Genomic DNA, 22,604 nt, shown 5'->3' with positions numbered 1-22,604 from the left:
ACCTAGTCTTGGATTGGGCTACCATTTGCTCTGATCACTGGCTTAATGTGGCATGGACTCTGCAAGGTCTCTCGAGGGATGTTAATCCAATTGGTTATTTATACATCATGCAGTTGGTGCAGAGAGGTAGGCTGAGGATCTTGATGACTAATGCGTCATTCAAGTTGATCCCCAAAATGCTCAACTGCGCTTCAAACTATTCTGGCATGGATGATGGATGCTTTATCGCCTTAGTAGCCATCACAAAAATGGTACAAGTACAGGATTGTTGGGTGGACCCACAGCAATGCTAAAATAAACCATAGTGTTTGTTCTGTTTTACAGAGTAATCCAGGGACCCAGATTATATATGCCTCGCACCAGGGCGATGCCTAATTCAATCGGATAGGCATATGCTAACAAAGTGACCAGGCAGTATAGAAGGCAGCTGTTGTAAATTACTTACAAAAAGCAAATGTTGCACCTATAAGCTGACTACAACACCTGTGCTGTATTTAGGCAGGTCCTCACAGGTGCTTATTATTTATAAATTGAGGCTCATCACAGTTTAAGGTTGTTTGCAGTTTAAATGCAGGCCTTAAAAATGATAAGAGTGTTTTATATTAATTTTTAAAGCTATAAACCTTTTATTCTGTTATTTTGTATTTATTTTTGACAGACAAAGGTCCTTGGTCTGCTTATACAGTAAGTCTCAGCAGCAGCTCGTTCATCTCAGCAGCAGCTCGTTCGTCTCAGCAGCAGCTTGTTTGTCTCAGCAGCAGCTCGTTCGTCTCAGCGGCAGATCGTTTGTCTCAGCAGCAGCTTGTTCGTCTCAGCGGAAGCTTATTCGTCTCAGCAGCAGCTGAGGAGTATGACGGGATAATGAGGAGGAGAAGGTTGCAGAGTTTTTAAAAAAATGATTTTAAATATCTATACACTTTTTTATTCCATTTTTTTTTTTTGTCAATTGGGTTTGTTATTTTCAGTCATAGTTATAATACTTGTTTTTGCATCAACATTTTAGTCATTTGTTTGAATATCTCTTCCACTTCTTTCTGTTGCCTTATTCCATTGAAGTACAGTGCCCACTTGGCCAGACCACAACAGATGTTAAGAATATTAAAAGTTGATGTCAGAAATGGTGCTGAAGCTAGTTAAGGGCAGCACAATTATTTTTAAAATAATTGTTACATTCACCTTTTAAGAGATATGGCTGTTACCTTCTACTGTCACATGTTGTTTACTTCATACTTTGATATTCTACTCTTATTAGTTACCTTTGCTTGATTGCTCCATAATTCTCTCTAAGGAATCATTCATATATTTTTAATGAACTGAACAAGCCCGTGCTTCCATTTCTGTAGCTTCTGCCCTGTTGGTACAACCAGGGTCCATTGCAGAGAAATAAGTCAAAAAACAAATTTAGAAAACAGGAAGACTGGAGAATACGAGGCCTAAATAAAAGAGTATATACAGCTGGTCCCCGGGACCTCCGGGGCCTTTATTTCCAAAAATATGAACAACTTCAAAAAAATAGCCAGGGTCACTTTAAAAATAATGTACTTTCAGATTGGTTAGAGTTACTGTAACATTATATCAAAAAATAACTGTACAGTAATACACAGGGTCAACATTAACATCTGAAATTGGTTTGTGCACAGATATCATGAAGGCAAGGTCCTAATGTTTGGGAGCCTGTGAACGTGTGGTTGGTAGTGCGCGGATGTAGAGCTGAGGCAGTGATTATAAACAACAGTCCAACAACAGTTCAATGGTCAAAACAAAGCTTTATTATTGCTTTTAAATAATACATCTGACTATACACAACAATGCGTACAGCCAGTCAAAACCACGGGGTTCAGTCCCGAAATAATAATACAATAACACACACTTTAAAACACCTACACGATCACCAGTCCAACAGTGAGTTCTCCGGGTGCAAGTAATGTTCTGAACAGTGAACAGTGAGTAACAGTGCAATGCAGTCCAGGTTTGATGCTGGCTGAATTGCCATCTACAAAGACAAACACAGACAGTTAGCAAAACAAAGGAAGCACTGAAAGTCACTCTCCTTATTAATTATTTCCATTCTCTCAACAGGTCCTTTCCGTAACCATAGCAAAGGAACAGATCACTGGGGCCACTTCCACTAAATACCCTTCGTTACACCCTCTTTCGGTGGCGCGGCCAATCACGTCTTATCCAATCCATGAGTGACACATTGCCTACCACATTCAGACACTGAGTTCTGGTATCGTGGACCCGCCCCCTTCCTGGATTGCTAGCTTCCGAATGACCCTGGAATGAATTGCCCAATCATCCATGCTGGAGCGCTCTCCTCCGGCTATACAGTGTCCTCACAGATTGTTGATTAGGATTCATTCACTCTCTGTCACAGAGACCTACAGTTTCATTGTGCATCTTTTTCTTTAAAGGCAAATAGGACAGCAGATATTCTACCTCCATGTAGCCGACAAAAACAAAAACAAAATCTATGCCTACAGATTTGTATGAATCTGAACTCCAATGGATTTAAAAAATATATATTTACTGTGTGCCTTTCCTTCAAGCAGGATTTCTAACTTTTGAATAGTCTATATTAATACATAAATAAACAAGTAACCTTGAGTCTTGTCTTCAAAAGCTCAATACCGTTCACAAACAGACTCCGTTTGAGCTCAGTGATAATCTATGGGGATTTGAGTTTGAGTTAAAAAAAAAAAAACCCAAAAAACCCAACCCTTATTTCCACTGCAGCGTTATTTAATGAAGTGATTCAAGGGCTTCTGACCACTTACTGATTACCTTTCACACTAAACCACATATTGACCGAATTCACTTCTCTTCTCAATGTTTCTTGCTCATTACATTGCTCAGGCAAATTAATTTAACTGCTACTAAATTAAAAATAGATTGATTAACCCACCAAGTCACTTATTTTTTATACTTTGTAAGGAAAAATAAAAAAAAGACTTATTATAAATCTAGTTTGGAAATCCTCACACTGTGGTGAGAATGTAAAACTAAAAGCAGCCTATACATACATACAATAAATAAGTAAATAATTCTGTACTATAATACCTTTTTGTCCACATTATTGGATGGTCAGTCATCATTCATTTTGGCCTAAATATTGTCATAAACAGCACAGATATAATTAATTAAACCTACTCTTACGGAGAAAAAAATTTAGAACATATAATGTTGTCATATAAAGCAGCACACAGATATAATAACAACGTTTAGAACAAAGTTGCAAAATGTTGCGGGCCGGTTTCTTTTCATATTAATGGAGAAATAAAATTCCCCCCCCCCCCATACACCCCCCCCCCCCCCCCCCCCTAGGTATGTGGTTGTAAAACATATTTTTAAGAATGTTTTATTTTATCTTTTCTTGACTGTTTTTTTTACTATATTTATTTTAGGTTTGCTTTCAATTTTAATCATTTCTTTAACTTTTCTTTAAAAAAAAATACACTTTTATATGAATCATTATAATTTCTTAGGTTTCACAATGTTCTATGTAAAAGACAAACATATTAAGGTAAACAAATATTTGATTTTTTTAAATTACACATTTACCATGATGTGTGCATCTTAAATACAGATATCCTCAGAAATGTTATGAATTCTACCATAATGCCATGTGCCAATGCTATGCTTCACAACAATCTGCATGTGCATAGAAGCCTTGGCATGTAGGTTCTCTGAATTGAGAGCTATTGGGTTTGTTCTGTTGTTAAAATGAACATAAAATCTGATCCAAAGGTCACACCACATCCACAGAGATTAAGAGTTTCTTTGGTGTATTTCTATCTGTAAAAACGAGTAAATGGCTGGGAGGTTTCTATATCCACCACTGTTTACTTCACTTGAATTCAGGGAGTGCAATATGACATGTTTCCATCTGCCAATGGGATTTATTTGAAATCAAACTAATTCATTTCCATCAGCTTCAGAGATCAATTGAGACTGTCAGCCAATCTCTCCAACTCGCCCTACATAGTGGACATTACTTATTGAGCACCCAATGCAAAGGATGTGGAAAAAATATGACTACATATTATACTGTCAGGGGAAAGTGGGTGAACTAATTCATAGACAGCAATCATACAAAAATGTGATCCATACAAGTAATCTTTTGTGTAACGTCCAGTTGTAGATTGGATTGTAGACTGCAGATGGAACCAGGTGCAGCCCCAGTTTTTGATATTACAATGAGATGATATTGAGTTGTATAGGTGTCGCATAAATAGCACCTGTATTTCGAGGTAAGTGAAGTTGCTTTAGGACCAATCATCATAGTAATTAATCAAAACAATCATGAAAATGTTCTAGAGGTCCAAAGGTACACACACTAGCACTTTAAAGTCAGTCAACCTATACCATAATAGTAACATACTTAGCATTCTATTAAAAATAAATATAGGTGGCTATCTTTCCGATGTGTTTTTGATATTACTAAACCTTTTTTTTTTTTTTTCCTGAAACAAAATAGCGAGCTGTGCAAGGACAAGACTTTCACAGTGTCCTAAACTTGCAAACTCTGTATTCTGCTACAGGGTACTATCATTAATTATAGCACATGAACAGCTTAGTGATGAGAGAACTGGACTGCAGTGCTGAACATTATGAATATCTGAAGCTTTCCTGTAGGCAGTTGGACATTACCCCCTAGCCCACCACAGCCACCAAAAGCACAGCAATTACCCTTTCAGCCTCCATTACAGTGAAAAGGAATTCAGATTAATCTTATGTTTTATAGTTTTTCTGTTGTTGTTGTTGATTTTACTCTGAACACCCAACAAAATTAGATTCATTTTGCATACTCTATATACAATGGTGTCCTGGTCTGCATTTTGCTAAAATTAGACAATATTCAGACCTTGCTGTTAAACTGATAAAGAGCTGGGGATAACGCCCTCTACATGGCATTCAAGAAAGAAAATGTGGCCTAGTTTGAAACGAGTGTACTTAGTTTGGAAAGTTTGATTTCAGCTTTGCATTTGCACACTGTTAAAGCCGAAGCAAAGTATCAAATGCAAGTAAAGGTCTCTTTCCAGGCCTTCATTTTTAAATTGTTTGAAATGATATACAATACTGTGTGTAGTATATTTAGAACATAGAGGGCAGTCAAGAAGAAAATATACTGCTTTTTTATAATCACCAGTTAATTAGATTAGACATTGAAAAGACATGAAGGTTCAAATGTTGGATTTTTTTTTTTTGTTGAGATTTAAAAACCTTAAAAATGTGACTTGGGTGTAGTTACAGTTATGCCAAGAAATTACATTTCTTTTTCTGTAGACAGATCTTTTGGGCTTTTTTGGACAGACTGTAAGCAGATCAGAAATATAGGAAATAGGTTTGAGCTAAATAGAACCTGGAGAAGGTGTGGAATATTAGGCTTCTGATTTTGGAAAGGCATAGTCATTTTCAGAATTCTCCTGGAAAGGTGAATAAATTTAGGTCACACCTTAACTAACACATAGACAATGATTCAACATGAAAGCAAGATATTTTGAGCGTCTCTCCGCTAATCGTTTATGCTCGTCGCAAAACAAAATTTGACCCATCCATAGAAAAAGTGCCAAACGTTCTATTTATATGAGTAAGACATTCAGTATGGTTCAGGTTGTACACTATATATGATGTGATGCATGAATATGTACATTTATTAAAGGATTACCATAGAGCTGACTTAATGGTCAGTTTTTAGTTTCCACAGTATGTATCAGCTTGGTGCTATTTTATCCTTTTTTTTTAAATGGGTTGTGTGTATCACTGGTATGTTAATATTATTCTAATTCCCATACATTCAGTGAGGCCTGACAGTGAACTTTAATGCAGTGTAGAAGCAGCTTAGAAATATATTGTTGGCCAGTATCAATTTTAACTGTAAAATGTATTATGCTGCTGTTTTGTTTATCTTTTTGTATCTTGTACATCTGTTAAGTAAATATAACACTGAAGGCATTGATAAGACTTACAGTTCAGACGTTTGCCAATTAATAATATAATAATTAATAATAATAATAATAATAATAATAATAATAATAATAATAATACATAATGTACCTTGTTTTCGAGTAAAGCAATACTGTACACTCCTTTGATAATAGAATAATGATCAAGCTTGTTTAGTTAAAACAGCCGCATTTCAAAGTATAAAAGGAGAAGAAAAAAATGAAAAACTAGGGGGAGATTTTGCCCTAGGTAAGACACAGGTGGATGAAGCCAAGAGCACGGTCACAGTAAAGATTTATATTATGTACAAAGTAAAGAACAGAAGAAAAATAGCTGTTCAGGTTGTGTCTCACTGAAGCGAATGAAACAGCTGTTCACAGAGTGAAGAAATGGTCAGGTAAGACAGGCTGAAAATAATAATCACAGGGCCATCTGCTGACCTGGGACTGTACACCCCCAGGGCACTAAACAAATTCTCTCCTTATGGAGCGCTCTACACAGTTAAAGCTGTGAAAGTTATTCAGTCAAACGAAGCTTAAGCAGGCTAATAAAGGTGCACGCTACTTTTTTAGGTAGGCGTGCACATTTAAAAGCTGCGTTATACAAGGAAATATGTAAAGCTTCTGTTCATGCCTAAAATAACGAGGTTGTTGTTTCATAGCCTTTGTTATCACGGATCATTTAATTTATTAACCATGCTCAGTTTAAGAATACAAGCTAATGAAGCTTGCTGTTTATTATCAAAAGTCTACGGAATCATTTGAACTCATGCAAACCATAAATATGTCTGTTGACAACCTCCAGAAAGCTTCCTTAATTATGACTAGTGAGAGCTTTACAAAGCAACCTGCACCGTTTCTGGCAGCTCTTGGTTGTATTCAGCCTTAACAGCTGTTTTTTTTTTTTCTAAGGGCAAGCCTTATAATAATTGACTTTATTTTCGCCAAAGCACAAGGCACAACTGAAGTTATAATAAATGCCAGCAAACACACATGCTATAAATCATACAAATAAGATCAAATCTAGGTCACATATAATGGTGTTAAAGCAAGAAGCACCATCAATATTATAAACTCTACAGAGATTGTACGAATGTTTACTATGAAATAACATAGTAAAAAAAGTAGTACTGCTCTAGTGATTAAGCACAAAGTGGTCAACACTGAACATAGATTTGCCAAGTTTAATTTATACCACAACGGGAGAGGGAAGTGTTAAAACACAAACTAAAAATTCCAGATTTCAGAGATTACAGGGGGAAATGTGCTTTCAATCTTCATGTTCAAGAATACTACACAGAAACTGTAAAACCATAAAAGCTCATTTTTGAATGTTCCTTAATTTAATGTATCATTATATTCCAAGACCAAAAGCAGCCAATATACACCATAAAGGCATGAACAAAGCCCTTATTTGCTCTTAAAAACATCTTCACAATCCATGGTTCATTCTGTGCTACATAACCTATACTAATGCTACTGTCAAGAATGAGTTCATTCATGTTCCTTCAAAGGACATTATGACATCCCAGAGGCTCTCTACCACACATTAAAAAGCATGTTGAAGAAGTGTTTACAGTAGTGCTTTTCTAGTCTGAGAATTATTAGCAGTAAAATATTAATATCATACATACAGTATCTATCATTCCCATAATGCAAAGTGCACAATTACATTCTCAAGCAAGCATAAAAAAGTGGATCAGTACTTCAGTTACTTCAAGTAGGAACACATGCTGTTATGATATCAATAATGGAATTCCATGACCACATGCTGTAAACCACAATAATGACTACTGTACATCATGTGTTTATTTACTGTACCATGTGCATAATGTCACTACCATAATGTCTCTATTGAAGTGCATTTGCTGGTTTAGGCAATTGAGAATTCAGAAAACAACTTTATATGTTTTTGTAAGTTACTTGTGTAACTGGTCACTAAATGACATGGAAAAAAAAAAAAAAACACAGCTTTACAAGGGAATGGGAATGGGAATGTAAAGTCAGATCCACACTGAGATGATTTTTTTTTTTGTTTGGCCAACACTGTACAGCAACCAAATGGGGCAGTGAAATGATGTGGACTTGTTGGGAAACGGCGTCTACCAACTGTTGGTAAAGTAGACCAGGGCATGTTTAGTGCATTTGCAGAGCTTGTTCACTTTCAGTTGCTAAAATAGCTTGCTGGTTACACCAATAAATAGTCTTTCCATGAAAGTGTTTTGTTTATTAAAACTTAATAATGCAATCTATAATTACACTATATAAAATGTGCCCGACACTAATCATAATGATGTAACACTAGTCACTGATGTGAAGGTGTTGCTGTAAGACCCCGAGGCAACACATCCAACTGCTTAAATGGAAGTCAAAGCCAAATTCTTCTTGTGAACTAAAACCGAGGTGCTTTTGTTAATTATTTTTATCACTTAAAACAAAGACAAAAGAAAACTCCTTTGGTCTTTCTTTCACAAACTCTCTTCCCTGCTACTTCTCATTTTACACCCTCAACAATGATCAAATCAGTTAATTATCCACCTAACTGGCCTCTACTAAAATAACAGAAAGGAACCTAATTGGTTCTGTTGGCATTAAATAATTAGCTCAGACTACAGAAAGCCATTTGTCTGCTGCAGTAACTGCTGTCAAAATGGTTCCTATAACAATTATCCAATGTATATTATTGTTAGAAAGGTGAATATACAAACTATACATTATAGTTTGTATTTTTCAATGAACCCCAGTAGTGCTCTGACAGTTATTTAAAAGTGCAATGTGAAAAGTCAGCCTTTAACAATTCAAATAGACCGTAAGGTAGAACAAAATCAATGTTCCAACTGGGAATACTGAAAACAACATACCACCCAGACACTACCCAGAACTGAACAGCCGGGCAAGCAGGAAACTGGTTCGGGATGTCACTCAGAAGCCAAAAATAACATTGAGAGATCCGCAAAGTTCTATGTCTGAGATGGGAATCATTGTGTTCGAACATCAACAATAAACCGGTCCCTACACAAAGCTGGCCTTTTTGGACTGGTGGCATGAAAGAAGCCATTACTCAAAAAGCCTCATCTTAAAGTACATATGGAGTTTGCGAAAAAGCATGTAGATCATACTGCAGACATGTGGAAACAAGTTTTGTGGTCAGGCAAAAATTTAACTCTTCGGTCTAAATTCCAAAGCGTTACATCTAGTGCAAGCCCAACACTGCACATCACCCAGTCACCACCATCCTAGCTTTCAAGCATGGTGGTGGCAGCATCGTGTTATGAGAATGCTTTTCTTCACCTTAGGAGAAAATTTACATTTCAGCAGGACAATGACCAGACACACAAAGAAAAGCTACACGAGTGGTTGAACAATAGAAGTCATGTTCTTGAGTGACCCAGTCAAAGTCCTGACTGAATCCAATCAAAAATTATGGCGAGACTTGAAGATTGCAGTCCATTGACGATCCCCAATAAACTTATCAGAACTGGAGAAATTTTCCTGTGAAGAATGGCCAAAAATGTCACATTCCAAATGTGCAAAGCTAGTAGAGATTTATCCAAAAAGACTCAAAGCAGTAATTTAACAACCGGTAAATATAATTTTGTACATTTTCTTTGCAAGTTTTGCTGATATTTAACCTCCTCCTCATAGAACAGTGTTCAGTTTAATCACTACAGCTTTGAATAAAAAAAAGTGTGTTTGAAAAACTGTGCTTAAATGAATTGTATTTTCACAAAACCTGTGATACACTGTATATCATATATTATATTATATATATATATAATATATACTATATAATATATATATATAGTCTTAGTATAAAATATGTTAGCTGTGCTTTTTAATAAACTGCCATCTACAATATTATTTCTAATGTGTCTGCTAGAGCGGTAGTAAATGTTTAAGCAGCTTACCATCTTGTATAAGTGTTGATGGCTCCCTTGGTCTCACAGTGGTCTCTATACGCTGGAAGGTAAATGATTCAGATCATGCTTAGTGATATACCTAGAGGTAGACTGCATTTACCATCACCCAGCATGATGTGAAAGAGAGCAAGGCTGCTGTAGACGCTGCTTTAGGATGAGAGATAAAAAAAACTAGATTTTTCCAATCAAAATAATACATAATGTAACATGTGTAATTTTGTACCTGTAGAAATCCTTTTAAAATGTTATTATTATTATTATTATTATTATTATTATTATTATTATTATTATTATTATTATTATTGCTGCCTACTTTTTTATATTTCATTTTTTCTCTATATTTTATATTTACAATTTTTTTATTTTTTTACTTTATATTTTTGTCTTTTTCAATCACTTCACTGTTTTCTGACTCCGTCATTGTGTTTATGATTCATATATCTTTAAAGACTCATGGAGTTCACAGTGACAGGACTGAGTACTAAAGATTGCTTCTCCTCTAAACTGCATATCTGTGACCTTCAGAAACAAATCCTAGTATGGAACCAATCGGCACAGGTTATCGTTGCTGTGGGGAAGCAATGTAGAGCTACCACCTTGAAGATATATTTACTGTATTTGTTCCCCACTGTGCCCTTACCTTACGGTAGCCCTTATTGCAATTACCAAATGCTGTATCAGAATGATTTAAAAAAGAAAAAAAAGATTATGGGAATGTCAAAGAAAATGTGTTTGAATCTACTAAGAAAAAAAAAAATCTATCAATTTGAGTTTTGACTTGGTGTTAGGTTTCCATTTTCACCTGTCCTGAATTAGCTTGCTGTTATAATTTCAGTCATAATCTTTATTGTTCATATCTGAAAACAAGAGCATTAGCAAGTGCTGTATGCTTGAAACAAATGCTCCACACAAGCCAATGTCTTACCGTGTTTCCGTAGTCATTTACTTGAGCACCATTGTTTGCTAAGGGCTTTTGGTATTCTCTTTATTTCCAAATCTTCTGTCAATACACATCTAGCCAGCATGACCATCCCTGAATCCCTTATTTTATCAAAATACATTATATGGGTGAAGAAAAAAACAATTTCAGTTTCACTTGTACTTGCTTTGCAGAAAGTGATGTCAGACACTCACCTTTTTTCTTTGGTTTAACGCTTTCCTGTCTACAGATATAACAAAGTTGAAACTGAAAGATGAAAACAGAACATAGCATAATACCAGCAGAAATGACACAAACACCTGTTAGGGATAATATTAAAAATGGGGAATGTTTTGCTTTTCAATGCCTGTGAATGATTTTGCTACAATACGATACATACAATACATTGCCACGTGTAAAAGTGCAGTTTAAAACCCGAATCTCCAGAAGAAGGTTCCTCCCAGGTACATTCATTCTGGCTATCCTCAGATGAACTACAGGGTTATGCCAGTGCTTGGTAATATAATATACTACGACTGTGTTACTCATTACTCTACTATTCAGGAATTAGGAAGGCTCAGCCAATAGGATGGCGATCAGCCAGCAGGATCGTTACTGGGTGCGTGCATATTGTTGCTTTCAACAAAGGAAGAACATCTCATTTGTTTTGTTATTTTGCGTCTGGAAAACTGACACACCCATGTTTTGCTTGCATCTACAGTGTAGGGTGTTATTTTTCCCTGTACTTTAGATGCATAACTCATTTACACTCTGGCCACTTTTTTAGGACCTGTGCCTACAGTCAGGTAGAGTCGTTGTTTGAGTGCTGGAAGCTGTCTCAAGAGCTGTTACTCCATTCATTCAGTCATTCATTTTTCCCACAATTGGTGCAGAGAAGGATGCAGATTCTGATGATTAATATGATGTTCAAGTTCATTCCAAACATGCTCGAATGAATTGAGATCCAGGGATTGCAGTGGCCACAGAAGATGCCTGAAGTCTCTATCATGCTTCTCACACCATTTGCTCATAATATAGCATGGTGGGCGCACTATCATCTTTTAAAGTAGCAATCGGCATCAGGCTACAAACGTAGCATTGTTGGGTGGATTTGACAGATTTATAGTGCTGCAGGATTACATCACATTACATGATCGACCTAACTTGCATCACAATCTAATAGGATAAACAATTGCAGGCAATGCATGTTGGTCTGGTGAAGTTTTAAATAAATAGATGTACTACAAAACTCAACTGAGAAGACCTTCTGGGCCTGAACTTTTTCAAAAAAAACTTTCCAGATTGCAATTGAGAGATGACTTTTATCTCATATTTAGTTACATTCATTCAAAAGTTCAAGAAAACCGGTTAACTGAACTTTGTTAGTGGAGGTTATTTTTCTTTTTCTGTGCTCTACTGAGGCCCTAATAGATACTGCTCAGGGATAACAATGGCAACCAGTAACCAACATTGATCAGCTGTTTCAAGTGTACACTAACTCCTTTATCACTGTCTTTGACAAAGAAAAGGAAGAGTTTGCAGGGATATCAAATAAGTGGAGAAAAGTCAAAGTTGAATGATTACCTTTCTGAAACTCAGTCAAAGTAGTTATCTGATGTTAGGAAATGCATTTTGCAGAACTGGAAAATGTAATTAGTGGCAAAGGACAGCTAAATTCAATAAAATTCACACATCAAAGGAACATATGAATACTTATTTTTAGCAAACCTGTAAAATAATCTGTCTGGTAGACTTCTCTGGTTCTCTGTGTGTGTTGAAGAAACACATTAAGGAAACACACAACATAATGCAAATTTTAAAAAAACGAAACTGTAGTTTTGTCTTCTGGTGGTACTGCAGGCATCTTTGTACCCCTCTATCACACGCACACCCTTGGACAGCACAGGTCATTACTGGGGAGCTTTTATGCCAAATTTGTGATCCAGAGAAAGTCGTCAGGGTTACTTTAAAAATGTGAAGTACTAAAAGAAACTTATAGGCGAAACCTCTGTCATTGAATTTTACCAATTTTCTTTTAGTATTTTTAAATGTACCACAATTGAGAGTTTTTATAGAAAGGAACTGTGTGACTTTTAAACAAATATAATGCATTTTAGACACAACACCACATTCCCAGCATCCAGTACATAGTCTAATATAATTGAACCCTTTTAGACAGTTTCCCAGGTAAATAAACCAATGGCAAAAGAGCCATATATATATATATATATATATATATATATATATATATATATATATATATATATATATATATATATATATATATATCTATAAAATGTACAATAGAAATGCACATTGTTTCCTGTTTCCTCGTCACAAATCAACAGCTTGTCCCAGGCCAGAGATTTTATCATCTGTGGCAAATTTGGTGATGTGTGAAGCCAGGCCCAGAAGAATTTTTCCTATTTTAGATTTATAGTTTCATCATAATTCTCTATGGGTTTTGGACCTCTGACTTTTTTTTTTTTTGTTGTTGTTTTTTTTTTTTTTTTGAGTGAATATCAATAAAAGTAGACTACAGCCTCAAAAAGGATCTGTTTGATAAAAATGCTGACGGTTATCAAATAAAAGGCATTAGAGAGCACTTGAATGCAGTGGAGTCTACTTTTGGAGGTTCTGCAATGCTGTTTCAAGTGAGTGCAGGCTTTCTGTTTCAGCACACTTGTGAAGTTACAGCCTCAACCTTGACAGTGCTTTGTTCAGGATGATTGTACTTCTGAGACCAGGGTTAAAAAACAAAAAACAAAAAACAAAAAAACACATTTTACATGGAATTTTTCAAAGCACAAAGGACGTCAACTTCAAAGGAGAGGCTAAACCTTTTAAACATACATAGAAGATTCAACTTTTCAAAATGACTGTGGCAGGGCGGTTGCCCTGCACAATGTGGAATTTGTGTTAGTGTAATTTTGTATGTATGGAAATGTTTTGTGTGTGTGTGTCTTTTTGGAGTTGTTGTTTACAGACGGGCGCTCAATTGAGTCTTGCTGCCTGCTAGGCTTGATTGAGGGGAAGGGCAGCAAGTGATTGGCTGTGCTGGTCTCCAATCAGCAAGTAGGCGGGTCTTGACCAAGCGTCTGTCAGTTCAAAAAGATCCGCGGGAGATGGCTTGGGGCTGCTGCAAGGCCATGAGACTCGTAGCTATGGGAGTCTGTAATCCAGCTGGAGAGAACTGTAGACTGCTGACTATTGCATTGGTTAACCGGGGTCAGGGTTGCAACATTCACGCAAGAAAAAACTGCAACCGCTGGTGTGTATACCGGGGCGGGGTAGGAACGGAGTTTAGTTTCAGGCAACAACAGCCTACAGACAGTATGGAGAGAATTGGATTCCAGCGGGACCTCATTTTTAGGGGAGTAGCGCTGGCCGTTTTTCCGGTAACTTTTATTTGTAGTTTTTTGTGCTGTGTTTTATTTTGCATTTTTGTACAGCTTGCTTGTATTTGTCCTCTGTGCGTTACCATGGCTGCTAACATCACATGACCACCTTTATTTACTTTCTGTGTGTGTATGCTTAATCACTTAATCTACCCGCACACGTGACACGAGCATGACCCAGTCACAATGACTAGTCAGCTTGCCCTTAGAAATGAAAAATGAATATTTTTAGAATATTTTACTCCTTCTTAACATCTCTTGATACCACGTTAACATCAGCAAAAAAATATCCAAGGTCTGGCAACATTATTTTCAGCTGGACGTTATAACAACTGATCTGCCCTGTGAAGGGGGATTCCAACTGCTCTGTGTTATCAGCTGTAATAACAATGCATAATGATTTAAACTGGCTTTCTTTTATTTCAGAAGCACCTGACCAGTTTCGATAGTGTTAAGGTGGAGTTGGACATAAGCATGCTTCTGCAAACGTCATAAAGAAGTTAAAAGGACATCACAAATGTATTATGAAGCTACAGCACCCAGTCTTTAATTTAGTACTTTAGCAATTTAACACAGCTTTTATTATATAGTAAATGGAAGGACACAAAAGTAATGAGGTGTGACTGAAATGAAATTCTGTCATTTCTCTTGCAAATGATTAAGTTCGTCCTGCTTTGAATATAGAATAGGCTATTGTTTCCTAATCTTCCACATAAACCTCCCTTGGTCTGAGATTTTGATTCAGTCATTGCCTGGCACATGGCTTAGATTTCATGGCATGCTGTATCATAGGGAACATTGTGGAACAGTCCTTCACTATTTGAAATAAAGCTCTCACATGGCTTTAGGGGTTGAGTGGATTCTATGGTACATCTGAGCAGGCACTGTTTCAATTTGACACTCTGGGGTTGTCCTTTCATATTGGAAGGAACAGAACAGCAATAAACTGGATTAAATTTTGCTTAACACTTTTGTAGAGAAAAGTAAAAATCTGCATACAGAACATTTCTGAAAAATAAAAATGTTTAAACTAAACCTATTGAATGCATATTATGAAAAAAAGGTGGTGCACTTCGAATTGATTTTTAAATGGTTAAAACAATTTTTTTTTTCTTCTTTAGTATATATTTATTTATGTGCAATAACATAATTGGTTGGTTGGCATGAGTCACTAGGAAGAAGTATTTGCTATGGCAGAAAACCCCTCAACTGGGCCAGATAATGCACACAGTAACAGCCTTGACAACACTTCCACATCCCCCTGCAGCTTCGGCAGAAGTGCTGTCCCATTGCACCAATAATATACTATTGTATACTCCACTTGTAGCACATCAAAAGCTTTTTTCCTTTTAAATAATTAACAATATCGTCTAAAGTATAAGATTTTTTTTCTTTTTTTCTTTTGGTTGATTTTCACATATTAGACTTCAGTTTCTAGGATTCTTCATTTGATAACCTGAGCTCGTGGATTGTACTTTTACAAAACCATAGTTAATGGGCTGGAGATAAAAGATAAAAGACCGTTCTGTATGTATTGTGTTGCGTTGAACACTGTGCCTTTTAAAATGTGTGCCAGTCTGATTTAATAGGGCACCTGCTTGATGGCCCAGGTGCCATGGCAGGCAGGTGGGTGGTGTTTGTCATCAGGAAGTGCCATGGGGGTGTCTTCACGCACCAGTCACACTTGGCCCTCCTTCATTAGTAGTAAAGGTCAAAACACAAAAACGCATTGGGGTTATAGCATTGAAATGTATACGCCCAACCAACTCTTGTAAGGTAAGTTAATTGATAGTCCTGACTTTTGCCTTTGATTGTGCATACCTCACACAGTGTATCCATAATTGAAAAAAACTAAACAAAAACCCTCTATTAGTTTCTTAGACATTTTCCTGGTCAGATGGTTAATGCTTGGGGGCGATGTGTCACAGTAAACAGGCACCTAAGGTAGCCAGTGAATGGAAAGGAGTTTGCAATTGGACCAGGTGGAACTACAATGGCTTCACCTCCTTTAAGGGCTACATTATAAAATACAAAATCTGTTGCTGTTGATTCCTTGGCGTTTTATCTTTCATTGCCCATCTGGACATCAGTTTGATTTCAGCTTGTAGCTTCAATTAGATTTTAATCTTTGGGTCAGATAGTGGTTGTTGATTTGCCTCTAAATGTATCAAAACCCAAAGCATACTCAAGTGGCAGTAAATTCCTCTTATTTCTAGTTATACCTAACCTTGCTTACATTTAGCTGATTTCAACTTTTTCATGTCAAAACCCAAAACTGGATTCTGGAGGTCAGTGCTTCACGAACTGGCTACAAAAAAACAGAAAAAAATCCTCTTGTCTGTATGCAAATGTATGTGACATGCTGTGCAACAATCAATCAAAAAGAAGGATCTCAATGACTTCATAAGGATAGCAACTGGCATGCAATCGACTGGTCCTTTAATGTAGTGATTGACCAATATGTGGTAATCAGGTCATAACATATGTGTGCTTAGACAAGCAACAAATTACAGAAACCTTCAACACTGGACAAGACACATCTGTTTTCATCAAACTATGCCCCAGTATGGCCAGTATGTTCTAGTCTAATAACACAGGACAATCGACTGTAGAAAAAGACTTGGCATGACAAAACTGATAATCTGTGTAGCTTTTTGACAACACTGGAAAACACCACAGCTGATTTCCCAGAAGAAACAGGTTTGGGTCAATATTGATGCTGAGTGGTCACTTTGTTCCATAGAAGCAGCTTAACAGTATTACCCAAACATCCGTGTCCCTCATAAACAAGTCAAGAGACAAGCGCTTATATTCAGATTTCAAAACCTACAGCTAGAAGCATCTTTTAGTAGATGTTAATGCTGCTTGGAGTGCTGTTTTGCATTTGATTTTGAAAATTGGCTTTATCTTCTCCAAGTCTGTATTGCTGCACTTCATTTTAATGATGGATTATAAATTAGATGAGTGCTCTCCTTCATATGAAGAGCTCTCCCTCTCTCTTTATATTTGTTCTTATTGAACTTAGGAGCTAAGAGTGCACTGTTTGTGCTACCAATTGCTAAATATTTGAAACTTTGTTATAATAACAATCTTTATTTAGGGCCTTTTATAGTGGACCACCATCATAAAGTGCTTTACAAGATACGAGACTAGGGTGTGTGAACCACAGAGCCACTTACAAGAACGTCTCACCCAAAAGGGGGAACACAAGAAGGTTAAGTGACTCGCTCCGGGTCACACAATAAGTCAATGGCTGAGCTGGGATTTGAACTGGGGACCTTGTAGTTCCAGGCTAATTTCTTTAACCACTGGACCACACAGGCTCCAATAACAATAAGTTATTGCTTATTGATTTTCATAGTGTGCGCCACATTTGTCTGCAGTTATTTTTATGGGATCTTCGGTAGTAGATTTTAACAAAATGTCTATGTGATGTTTTATTGTTTCTTAATCCATTGCTTAGTTTTTAAATATTACAGTTTCCCATTTGAGCAAACATATTTTAGGAATGAGAAGAACAAATAGTGTGACAAAACAGGTCTGTATATTGAATCTATGGACAAAAAACAAATGAGGATTTTTTTAGTATTTAGTAATTATCTGTGTAAAAATATATATGGGCTCAACTGTTGCAATTTTTACAGAGTATCAGTTAGTAATGTGTATATTCTTTTCAATTTCATTCTTTGACTGGATTTGATATTCTCAATGCCCACTTTGTTATGTTTTACCTAAATCTGTTCATTGGTAATTTTGGTCCAACAGTTCATATCTGAATTGTAAAAGATGTGAAATAAATTCATAATGGCTGAATGAGTTACAATGTAGGGAGACTCGATATTTATGGTCACTACTGCATGTACATCTTTGGTTTACTGATGTAGTCAGATTTCTAGGTACGTGTAGAATGGCTTTTGCTGCTGGAGTAGGCAAGCACAATGATACTTAGGTATATTTGGATCAGAGTACATGTTTTTTTGCTAGAAGCACAAATGAGATTTCTTACCTTTATTGTTTCCATTCTGATGACTCTTGGGTATAGTCTAATGTATGGGGGAGGTACTGAATGTTTTTACCAACAGTAAAAAAATATCATCATTCATTGTATTAATATCAATAAATGTCAACAGCACTAAAGCTGTAGGACAATAAAAGCTTGTCGGGAATCGAGCTTGCCATTCACAAGCTGTCTTCTCAATGGCAGCTTACGGAGTTTGTCCTTGCGGTTTGTAGAGGTATATTTAAATTCTGCTTATATATATATATATATATATATATATATATATATATATATATATATTTTTTTTTTCTTTAGCTTTCTCTGTATGATCTCTATCGAACAGTGTAGGTCGTGAACTTTACATGTATATAATCTCCTTATCCTCGATGGAAATTGGGTTCATTTTACCAACATATCCCAGCATGCAGCTTTGTTGACATCCCTCTGATTGACTGTGAGGTACTAGCCAATGAAGCAAGAAAAAAAAAAAAAAAAAAGATTTTAATTGCTGGAATATAAGCTCCTTGACCCACAGCAGAGATGAAAAATGACTTATTAAATAATTTTGCATTAAATTTAGAATAAGTATTTGCAACTAAGGGAAATTGACTCGTAGACCTACATTATCCTAAACTGAACCAAACCCTCAGTCTTTAACCAATATCCCACTACCTGTATCCTACCTGAAGGAATAACAATGAAATGCTAATGATCTGCCTTAATGCTAATGAGGCATGATCTGTTTCCATGTGAAACATTCTTTTTTCTCCTACACTGTAATCTCACTGCCACCTGCACAACTGTATTTTACAGGTGATCTATTATTGTAGCCAAATTACTGTTTACTTTCACTGTAGTGTCTGTACTGTGAGGTCATTCTGCTTCGACTTACACAACTTGAGCAGAACCAGGTATAAATGGGTTAAATAAATGGTTCAGAGTGGCAATGCCCACGCTTTCCTGTTGAGTTCTCAGGCCACAGCAACATGGATATCAAACTGTGCTTCAGCATGTATTATTGCTCAGTGTAAAGTATTGAAGTGTGATGTGTTGATAATCTTGCATTTGTGGATGCTACAGCTTGTGTAAATTTATCTTAGCCTTTGTTGTGTATATTTGTCATGTAAATTGGTTGTATCGTAATATAGTGAGAGTAGAGACATTTCTCATTCTTGAATGGATCGGTGTTCGGCTTGCTTGTTTGCAGGAAAGCAAACCCTTCTTTTGGGGATATAAATAACTGAAATGAGCACTGATACTATGTAAACACACAGAAAACAAGCCAGGTCATCATATGTAGTTTTTGGGTTAGGGCAACGATGTGAAGTCCAACATGTTGCAACAAAGTATAACATGTAAAAAGTAGATCACCATGATAGTACCAATTATCCTGAAGCTGTTCGATTTTTGGCTAAAGAGCAATATCGATTATCAGGAAATTCTTATTGAGCCATTTTTTCTTGATGCTTGCAATAATATAAAGACACTGGCTGATCTGACACCCTTGTGGTCTTTTCAAACCCATTACTGCAAAAGAAGTAATTGAAAACTGTGCTAAGGAACCAAGTTTTATCTCAATTAGTAAGCAGATTTCAAGATAACTACTGATGTAAGTGTGACACACATAAGGCCTCCACAACATTGATTATATATATATATATATAGAAAATCAATGTCCTCAGTGTAGTCATTCTCTCCCTGTAGAGCAAAATGCATAACACTTAAAAGCAGGTCTCAATTTATTATCTGTGATCATTGCAAGATATTAAGCAACTGCTTGAATACCGGATCTTGCAAAAGTAGACCAAACAAAAAAATAAACTGAGGCTGAAAAACTTTTTTGGGAGGCAAAGGCACCTCTACTGCTGAAACAGCCATTACGAAGCTGAGCAGACACTTCAGGTCCAAACTCCTTTATTTACTGCCAGACTTATCATGGGTCAATGCACATTGAAAACCTTTTATACGGCAAGGGATACCAGGTGATTCACCCTTTTGACATCACAGTGGTCTTTTATTTGACTCTGAGTTCTCTGGGGGAAAATTACTGGTTTCTAGAGTTTGTTGAGTTTGTGTCCCCCGTCCCACGAACAGTGGCAGTGTCATCCTAAAATAAGACACTGAATAGCACCATAACACTGTAAGCATTTCAAAACAAGCTGATACACTAGAATGTTTTAAAAAAAGGGGTTATTTTTGATGTTTCTTTAAAAGCTTTTTTTTCCCCACTTTTGCTTTCAAGTACAGCATGGAGACAGGTCTTGTTTTGACACTTCTTTGATCAACATCGCCATCTTGTGCACAGAACCAGAAATATCTATTCTTCTGCCATTGGTAGAGTAGTGGGAACTTCTGGGGTGCAGTAGTACCCTGTGTTTGAAATGAAGTGAGCTTTCAAAACATATGTCACACTTTAGAGTTGTACATATAGCATGGTGAAAATGTTATCATGAAACTTCCTTAGGACATTCTTTAGAACAAATCATGCAAAATGTCAGAATCAGGTGGGTTATAGAGATATCAGTCCTTCTACTTGCATGTATGTACTGTGTCAACTCTATCATTTTCACATGAGTATACCATGGATGTGGGCGATTATTATTTTGTTTTGTATGCATTAAAAACAGTCCCTTAAACACACAGTAGCAGTGTGTGAGTTTAGAGGAGTCCTTTTTTGAGTCTTTGCAACTTGAGTGTTGGACATCAGCTTGTACTGTACACCACCCTAAATACATATTTGAAATGTAGGTGGGTTGGTTGTTTGAGGCTTACCACAGATGTTGTAATAAGCAATGTCATTTTGTCTTAATAAAACCCAGCATATAATCTTGTCTCAATTGCTGCAAGGAGTGACACGTGTGAAACCTCATTAAATCCCTTTGTTTAACATTTATTAGTGAGCTCCTTATTTAGTTAGCATTTAAACTGACATTTAAGGTTGTTTAGTTTTGTAATTACTCTTCTAGAAGCCAATTCAGCAGCACTTAACGGATATACATTTAGGTAAAACCACATTGTGTTGAAAATTTTTTGCTGATCCTGCTGTATTATAAATAGGATGAATGTTTTCCAATTTTTAAAAATTTTTTTTTTTAGCAATGCTGTGCTTTGTTGTTTGTATATAGCATTTGGGCAGTTCAAAAAAAAAAAAAAAAAAAGAGAGACACCACAACGAAAGTTCTATTATAATATGTACTGGTATTTTAGCATGATATGTTCAATGAACACATATACTGAAACTGTAATTTAATGTGTTAAATCTAATCTATTTTATGTCTCTTTAAAATGTATTTTCTGTTCACACTAAAGGAGGCCCAAGACGATATGTTTCCTAATAGTTTTATCTTAGCTGCCATTCAGTCAGCTATAAACATAGCTTGGTAGTAGAAAATATTTGATATATTAAATATACTCGTTAGATCCCTTTATAGCCCACTACATTTGAATTCTTAGCAATGTGTGGGTACTGCCAGATTGTAACCTATTAACCGTCAGTGTGTGTCTCCTGCATCAGTAATTGTATATTTCTGATATGTAAACCCCTGATGAATCGTTATTACTCTGTACATGGATTGGGGGAGTAGACACAGGAGGATTTTCAGATGGATGATATTTTAATCTTGTTTTTAGGCAGACAACCAGAGGTTGAGGGTTAACCTGGAATTCCTCTTTTAAAAGATCTGCAAGGCATCAAACAAAGGATAGCTGCTCATGCCATTATGTTTGCTGCAATAAATACAAATAAAAAGGCTTACAAATCCTAGTAAACACTCTTCTTTAAAATGTTTTTCATTCAGAATAGTTAGGACCTTATACTTCTGCCCTTAATTATCACTCTCCATCGGGCAAATAAAGAAAAAATGTGCTTGCGTTTACCATCTCGGTTGCAGCTGGGTATGTTATTTTCCCACACGCCTTGGGCCAAGTCCATGTGACAGCTTTCCATTGCATCCCAATAAATTATCCGCATGAATCCTCTCCAACAAAAAACAGTACAGTGAGGGAAGCCAACTGAGCTGCAGAAATCACCGTGATGGGATGCATGTCACTTTGTATCAGTTCCTTCGGAGACATGCAGATCAGTGAAACTGCAGCTGGACAAGAGACCTTAAGAAAGCTCTCTCTGCATTCGAAACTTAGCCAGTACTAATGACTGCAAGATGGGTTCACAGACTTCTAGAGAAACAGACAGTTTGAGACCTGCTGACACAAAGAACCAAATAAACAAATATATACTTTATATTCCTGAAACAATATACTTCACAGCTGATGTCACTAAAACATGGTGAAAACAGAAACCTTAATATGCTGTATTTCCTGCACAGAATCTACTATATCGGTCTATTAGGATTATTGATTTGAAGTTAATGCCATTTTTAATGGATTATAAGTTCACAATAGTTCGTAAAAAACATGTATTAA

Source organism: Polyodon spathula, chromosome 24 (genome assembly GCF_017654505.1).
Source record: "Polyodon spathula isolate WHYD16114869_AA chromosome 24, ASM1765450v1, whole genome shotgun sequence".
NCBI classification, from domain to species: Eukaryota; Metazoa; Chordata; class Actinopteri; order Acipenseriformes; family Polyodontidae; genus Polyodon; species Polyodon spathula.
The sequence above is the reverse complement of the archived record's forward strand: the minus strand, read 5'-3'. Positions refer to the sequence as shown.